The sequence below is a fragment of the Cynara cardunculus genome, assembly GCF_001531365.2.
Source record: "Cynara cardunculus var. scolymus isolate 2C chromosome LG 8, CcrdV1, whole genome shotgun sequence".
NCBI classification, from domain to species: Eukaryota; Viridiplantae; Streptophyta; class Magnoliopsida; order Asterales; family Asteraceae; genus Cynara; species Cynara cardunculus.
Window position 1 is genome coordinate 16,713,160 of NC_037535.1, and position 8,147 is coordinate 16,721,306.

The 8,147-nt window shown below is 37.7% G+C and overlaps 1 pseudogene; it reads left to right on the plus strand.

Moving 5' to 3' along the window:
* The first annotated feature begins 3,624 nt into the window (after positions 1–3,624).
* Positions 3,625–3,777, plus strand: LOC112517528 (annotated as a pseudogene).
* Positions 3,778–8,147: the final 4,370 nt, after the last annotated feature.

Consider the following 8,147-nt stretch of genomic DNA (forward strand, 5'->3'; position numbering starts at 1 on the left):
TAAGGTTTACTCAAAGTTTCAAGTCATGAACCTGTTATCATCTTCTCAATAATATCCAGACTACGATTTCCAATAAGAACCATAATCCTAAATATTTAAATCACAAAGAAATAAAAACTCAAAATTACAGTAATCTTAAAGGATTTAATAGTTTGAGTTATATCACATATCACACACATACAAATGTCACCTTTATATCCAAAAGTACACCTCTCCTTGATATGTCGCCCTTATCCCATGGTACACCTCTCCTTGATATGCCATCTTTATCCCATGGTACATCTCTCCTTGATATGCCACCCTTATTTCCTCATTAAGACTTTTACAAAATATTTCCAATTCGAACAGACCCGAAGTCATAAATGTCCTAATGAAATATCATTAATTCAAAATCATCTTTATAAAACTTCTCATTCTTTATTATATTAAAAAGAATGTCACAATGATGATTTATTTGATCAAATACCTTAGTTAAAATACAAATCCGGTCAACCTTAAAATTTTGGTCAACATAGACTTGGCCGGACTTCATCTCCGGTCAAGTCTTGGCCGGACTAACAATTCAGACAACATGTCCAACTTTTAGCCGAATTACAAATCTGGATAACATTAAGATAACCCGGTCAAACTTTGGCTGGTTTACATAAACATTTCCAAACACTTTTAAATTCGATCATCACACAAACGGATTACACAACTCCGTTCAAAGCCTTGGCCGGTTTATGAATAAACCGGAAAACATATTAATTGGTTATATCTAATCCAAACAGCATTTGATCGTATTCCTACTTCGTTTAAAACATTTATCCGGTTTACAAAGTTAGAATCTCATCAAGATACTAGTCCGATCACCACTATGATCGATTTCCTCTAATTCAGATAACACTGTGTCCGGTTTATAACAAACCCGGACAACATGTGTCCGATTTATAATCAAGTACGAGTGATAGTTCATAACACAATTCAATATTCAATTTAACTGGATTACCATCCAAAATGGAAGAAAAATGATAGAATTTACTCACCTTATGCAATTCTTTTGAAAATTAGATGAATCCAACTTCTTGATCCCAGTCAAAACCAATCCGGATAGACCTCTTCTCAATTCACTCTCAGATTTCAAAAATGGCAAGAAGAGTTGTTTGAAGTGTTACCTCACATATATATACCCTTCCAAAAGTGGAAAGCGACTACCACATGTAACCTATCTAAAAAAACCATACCCCATGCATGAACCAATCTTCATGAACACATAAAATATATATTTCATTTATGCATTTCTTCAAATAACTATTCATGCATGCACATACATATAATCATGCATATATTTTCACAAAATGCATACATTCTCATGCATAATAATTCATATACTCGCACGATCAAATATAATATTTTATCATGTTTTCACGTAATCATATAACAAATAATCATGTATTAATTACCTCGGGTGATAACCAAGACCCGATTATCATATTATCCATCCCTTGAAAGAATTCTGTCCCAGAATTCCTTTAGTCAAAGAGCCATGGATATTTTATTTTCATTTTTTATTCTAGTTCCTAAGTTGCCTCTGATCCCTTATGAAACTGCCACTGTACTTTAACCAAACTGATTTCTTTGTTTCTCAACACCCTGATCTTTCGGTCAATCACAGCTTCTGGTGTCTCCACAAAGTTTAGTTTACTGTCTAGTTTAACTTCTTGAAGCGGTACAACTAGACTTGAATCAGCTAAACATTTTCGCAAGTTTGATACATAAAAGTGTTGTGGATCAGACTAAGCTCTTCCAGTAGTTTTAACTGATAGGCCACTGGCCCAATTCATTTACAAATTCTAAACGGCCCAACATACCTCGGACTAAGCTTATCTTTCTTTCCAAATCTGACAACACCTTTCCATGGATAAACTTTTAACATCACAAAATCGCCCACACAAAATTCAATCGGCTTCCAATGACACAAGTTCTCAACATGTCTTCGAGAGTCTGGATGGTTCTTTCACTTTACCAGTCAGTGTGCGGATGATATGTTGTACTTAATCGGATTTCAGACCCTAGAGCTTTTTGCAAACTTTCCCAAAACCTTGAGGTGAAGCGGCAATCTCTATCAGAGATGATAGATAGTAGAACATCGTGCCTGGTTACAATTTCTTTGATATGTATATGTGCCAACTTTTCTAAAAAGTAGCTCTCTCTTATAGGTAGAGATTGCGCATATTTAGATAAGCGGTCAACTATTACCCAGATGGCGTCATACCCTTTTGGATTGAGGTAATTTCATGACAAAATCCATTGTAATGTGATCCCATTTCCATACAGGAATCCCAAAGATTGAAGATTTCCATAAGATTGAAGATTTCCATAATGCTTTGACGTAATCATATAACAAATAATCATGTATTAATTACTTCGGGTGATAACCAAGACCCGGTTATCACATAGATAGATAGATATATAGATAGATACGTAGGTAGGTAGGTAGATAGATAGGTAGGTATGTAGGGTAGGTGCGTAGGTGGGTAGGGTAGGTAGGTAGGTGGGTAGGTAGGTAGATAGATAGGTAGGTAGGTAGATAGATAGGTAGGTAGGTAGGGTAGGGTGGGTAGGTAGGTAGGTGGGAAGGTGGGTGGGTAGGTGGGAAGGTGGGTGGGTGGTTAGGTGGGTAGGTAGGTTGGTCGGTAGGTAGGTTGGTCGGTAGGTAGTTTGGTCGGTAGGTAGACAGACAGAAAGACAACAGACAAAGAAATAGATAGATAGACAGACAGACCGACCGACCGACAGATAGACTGATAGAGAGATAGATAGACAAACAGACCGACAGACAGACAAATAGACAAATAGATAGACAAACAGATAGACAGACGGACCGACCGACCGACAAACCGACCGACCGATAGACAGACCGACAGAGAGATAGATAGACAGACGGACAAACAGACAGACCGACAGACAAAACAAACAGACAGATAGATAGATAGATAGACAGAAAGACAGATAGATAGATAGATAGATAGACAGACAAACAAACAGATAGATGGATAGATAGACAGATAGATAGATAGACAGACAGAGAGACAAACAGACAGAAAGATCGACCGACAGACAGAAAAACAGATAGATAGATAGATAGATAAAAACAGCAGGGAATGATACTTAGTATTAGCATCATCATCCCTAGTATCTGAATCCACCTAAAACCTTTAATTGATTCAGTCGACAAAACCCATTAAAAAAAATGAGCAATAGCTTTCCTCTTCTCAAGAGGAAAGCTATTGCTCCTTGTTAGTCCAAACACTCATATACAATCAGACCAAAGTCTTATTGATTTGTACATAGATGGAGCTTCGATAGCAGCTAAGTCTAGAGAACTTCCATACCTTAATTACAGCTAATTCAACCACTTACCAACGTAATGTGTGATGGAGGCCAACTAAGATTTCATTTTCACACCAAACTAGGATCTTGTATAACTTGAAAATAAAGTAAATGAAGCTTGGTTTTCATGTTTTTCTAAATTGAGTTTTCATTGTTAGAGGCATTCCAAGAATGAAACTTGTCCAAAAACAGGCATAACCAACACACGATATTCTTTAGTTAAAGACGAAAGACAGGGGAGGGAGAAAAAACATCTTTGCGCTTGGGGCAATGACATAGCTAATGAGGTAATAACCGAGACGCGTCAATTGCTGGTTGAAAACTATTTCCAAACCCCCTCCTCGGCCTTGGGTATTCCCCTTGGCCGTCGAGAATTTATGGAAGGGTTCTCTTGCAGGAATAACCCTATAATTTTCTTAGTTTACAAACTTGTTTTGAAACGCGTGTTAGAATATTGTGGTTTTATTGTATCTGTTAATGTTCTTCAACGAATATCAGTCGACATAATTTTGCATTGCAAGTGTTGGAAAAGATCATCCATGAGATGTCGTAAAGGATATGGAAGTCGAGGTGAATGCAGAAACTGTTTCAAGGACTAATTGTTTGAGCAAAGGCTAATAAGCATATCTTGCTTTCATATTGCTATGCATAGTAACAAGTACGAGAGAAGCACACAGTTTCCCATTTTGCCAGCTTTTACTTGCTAATTCATTTAGATTTATCGTCACATGAAAATAGCATGGATTAATTATTAGTATCAGAAGCAATCTAAAGCCACCCAAAACCTTTAATTGATTCAGTCGACAAAACCTGTTACTAACGTAACCGACATTCTTGACGTAAAGAAAAGGAGCTTCACGTATCATTTCTTGACACTCTCATCATGTGCCTCAAGTCACTGCAAGAAAAATGAGACCTTCACCCATGGAAAAATCCGTAGGTAATTTGTCGCTAGAAGCCAGATCTGTCTGTGATCCGTCAGTGAAAGTCTGTCATCGTGGGAAATGATATCACGAACAAATCACGGGCGTCCCATTATTATCAACGGATCACCCCAATTACGGACGGATCAGAGATCGACTCTTTTCTTTACCATGATATGTCCGTAAAAGTTTATTTTTTAAAGAACAATTAATAACCCATTTTAGTCTTTTTCCTATTTATATAATGCATATACACACACATCAGTATCATGAATCATCAAAGCCATGTAAGAAAACTTCATATTGATCAACAAAAGCATCAAAAGGTACTTTGACCAGAGGGTGCGTGAGTTTACTATCAAAAAAATAACTCTATTTGCATCAACGTAATTGATGCCGCCTTCAATGCTTCCCAATTTGGATGTCTTAACAACAATTAGTATCAGCTTTATTGATAACTGTTGATCCTCTCTCTCAGTGATTTGATGATAATCGCTTTTCACTTATACATTGTATTTATGTTTCTGTATTTTCAGTTCCAACGATCTTCACTGAGTATGTTCAGTGATTGCTGAAGAACTTGCATTGTAAATCTATCAGAGACAACAATACTTCAGGAAGACAACACTCACACCAAAGAACCTTCAGCAAACGTCGAAGACTGAAAATGAAGATTAGAGATCGACGAGTACATGATCTGAAGCGTTATTCAGTGATTACAAGCATGTCTACATATGTGTGAAGACTACTCAAGCTTCAGCGAATGATGATGAGACCTTCATGTCATTCCAACATTCAGCGATCAAAGGAAGCTTGCTTAGCACGATTGTTGTTGTCTTTTCCTTATGCACGCAAAGGACAAAACCCATACCCTTACGAAAGTTAGTATGGTACGGAGCTGACTAGTCGACTCTTTGTCCACCAACTTTAGGTAAGGATGTTTGTTCATGAATAGTGTTTTTTGTACTATTCACTATAGCAAAGAACAAGCCTTCCTCTTAAGGCTTGACATACACTCTAAACCTACCATATTGCATTAAATGAACATTTAATGCACTGGCTATAAATAGAAGTGTTTCTTCTCCATGCAGAGTGCGCGCAACTCACTCTYTAACCCTAATTCTTACTTYAAGCATTTTCTAGCTTAAGTAAAGGATCTTCTTTACAGCAATTTCTTTTCTAGTAATTTGCTAAGACTTTGTGTGTAACCAAAGATTGTTTAGATATGTTTTTATTACCTTATATTTCCGCAAATAATCTTGTAAAATCTGTATTGATCTTCTCTATCAATATATATTTTAAATTTGAAAATATTGTGTTTGTATTCACCCCCCTTCTATAAATTGTTTCTCTTCTTGTAGACCCTCAAGGGACCAAGAAGTGGTATCAGAGTAGTATTTTCTTTATTTCCTTGTGTTTAGATGTTTTCTGTATTAGTTTATCTCCTTTCTTAGATAACTTTACCGCTTACAAATGGCTTTACAAATTACAAACACACACACACACAAGATAATGGCTCTCTTGCCAAACCTCCCCGGTTTGTCCGTGACAATTTTAGTCTCTGGAAGAACCGGATGTCCCTCTTTCTGGAAGGTGTGGATCCTGAAATTCCACATTACATAGAAAATRGACCATATATTCCATTTGCTATTGTTCCGGCTGTTCCAGCAACAGCTACAACTGCCATGATTTCTGAACGGCAGATTCCAAAGCTTCCATATCAGTGGAGCGATGAGGACAAGAAGAAGATAGCTATAGACACGCGTGCTCGGTCTATAATAGCTATGTCTCTTCCCGATGAGATTTATCACTCAGTGATGAAACTCAAAACCTCTAAATCCATGTGGGATACACTCTGTGTCCAATATGAAGGAACCACTCAAGTTCAGGAGACTAGAAAGATCAATCTAGTAAGACAGTATGAAAGCTTTCTCAGTGGAAAGTCTGAGACGCTGTCTGAAGTTCATCAGAGATTTAACTGCCTCCTTATTGATATTAGGGCTGTCGACAGGAAATATTCTAATTCTGAAACTTTGACTAAGTTTCTAGAATGTCTTCCTKAGTCTTGGGACACCTTTTCCATGTGTCTCAAGATGTCAAATGACATGTCCACTCTTTCTCTTTCTACTTTATACGGGATTCTGCTTAACCCTGAGCAATTTCGTCAACTGAAAAGGAATATTGTAAGAGAATCCAGGGAAATGAAAAGCTCTCCTCTAGTTTTGAACTCTGAAGCTTCTTCAGTTGAAACTTCTTCTACACCTTTTGTTTCTTTTCTTCCTCCCGTGGTCATCACGAAGATAGATTCTTTTAAGGACATTCCAGAATCTGATTTAACAGATTTTGATGAGTCCCTGGCACTCCTGACTAAGTCATTTAGGAGGTTTGCCAGTAAGAGCAACTTCCATAGATCTCCTCAGCTATCCCTCAGGGAGAAGCCAAAGTCTGAAAGAATAGACAAGGCTTCAGCTGTCTACTACAGCTGTCATCGGCCCGGACATTTTGCAGGTGATTACAGATCAAAGAAGACTTCGACGCCATCTTCTAAAGCTCCTTCCTCCTTCAGGACCAAATATGACAAGTACTTAAAACTGAAGGAGAAGTACAAGAAGATGAAGAACAACCAGCGAAAGGCTAAAGGACTTATTACTGAAGAGCATGACTGGGCTGAATCATCTGATGAATCATCTTCGGATGAAGAGGATAAAGCCTACGTCTGCTTGATGGCCATTGATGCTGATGAAGGATCTTCTGAAGCGTCTACTTCCTATAAGCCATCTTCTTCTTCTACTCAGGATGTCAAAGGCATATGGTATCTGAACAGTGGCTGTCCAAGACGTATGACTGGAGATATATCTCTTCTCTCTCACTTCAAGGAAGAAAGAGGACCTTCCGTAACCTTCAATGGAAATGGAAAAGGATATACCAAAGGCTTTGGTATATTATCCAATGGTGCAACAATGTTCAAACACGTTGCATATGTTGAAGGACTGAAGCACAATCTTCTTAGCATCTGCCAACTGTGTGATAAAGATTATACAATTAAATTCTCAAAGAATTCTTGTAATGTTCTTGACAAAGATGATAAGGTTGCTCTAACCGGTTCTCGTCTAGAGAACGTATATATCATCAACATGAATTCTCCTCTCACCGAGAATAGCTGCTTCTTCTCTAAAGCCTCATAAGATATTAACTGGTTATGGAAAAAATGGCTATCTCATCTCAACTCAAGACACTCAGTGAGCTGTCAAGAAATGATCTTGTCACAGGTCTTCCTCAACACTCATTTGCAAAGGAATATATTTGCTCAGCCTGTGTAAAAGGAAAATACACAAGAGCTAGCTTTAAGTCGAAGCAAATCTCTTCAGTGACTGCGCCTCTTCAGCTATTGCATATGAATCTTTTTGGTCCTATCAACGTGAAATCCATAGCTGGAAAGAAGTTCACACTTATCATTGTTGATGAGTATGCCAAGTACACTTGGGTATTCTTTCTCAGATCCAAGGATGAAGCACCTAAAGAAATCATTTCGTTCATCAAAAAGATAGAAGTACTAAACGATGTTAAAGTATGAGCTATCAGAAGTGATCATGGCACTGAATTCAAAAACAGTACTATGGATAACTTATTTGAGGACAAGGGAATCTCTCACAACTTCTCCTCTATGAAAACTCCTCAGTAAAATGGGGTCGCTGAAAGAAGAAATCAAACAATCATTGAGGCTGCTCGATCAATGCTCAGCGAATGCCATCTCTCTACTCAATTCTGGGCTGAAGCTGTCAACACCGCTTGTTTCACTCAAAACCGATCACTGATCGTGAAAAGATTCAAGAAGACAGCCTATGAACTCTT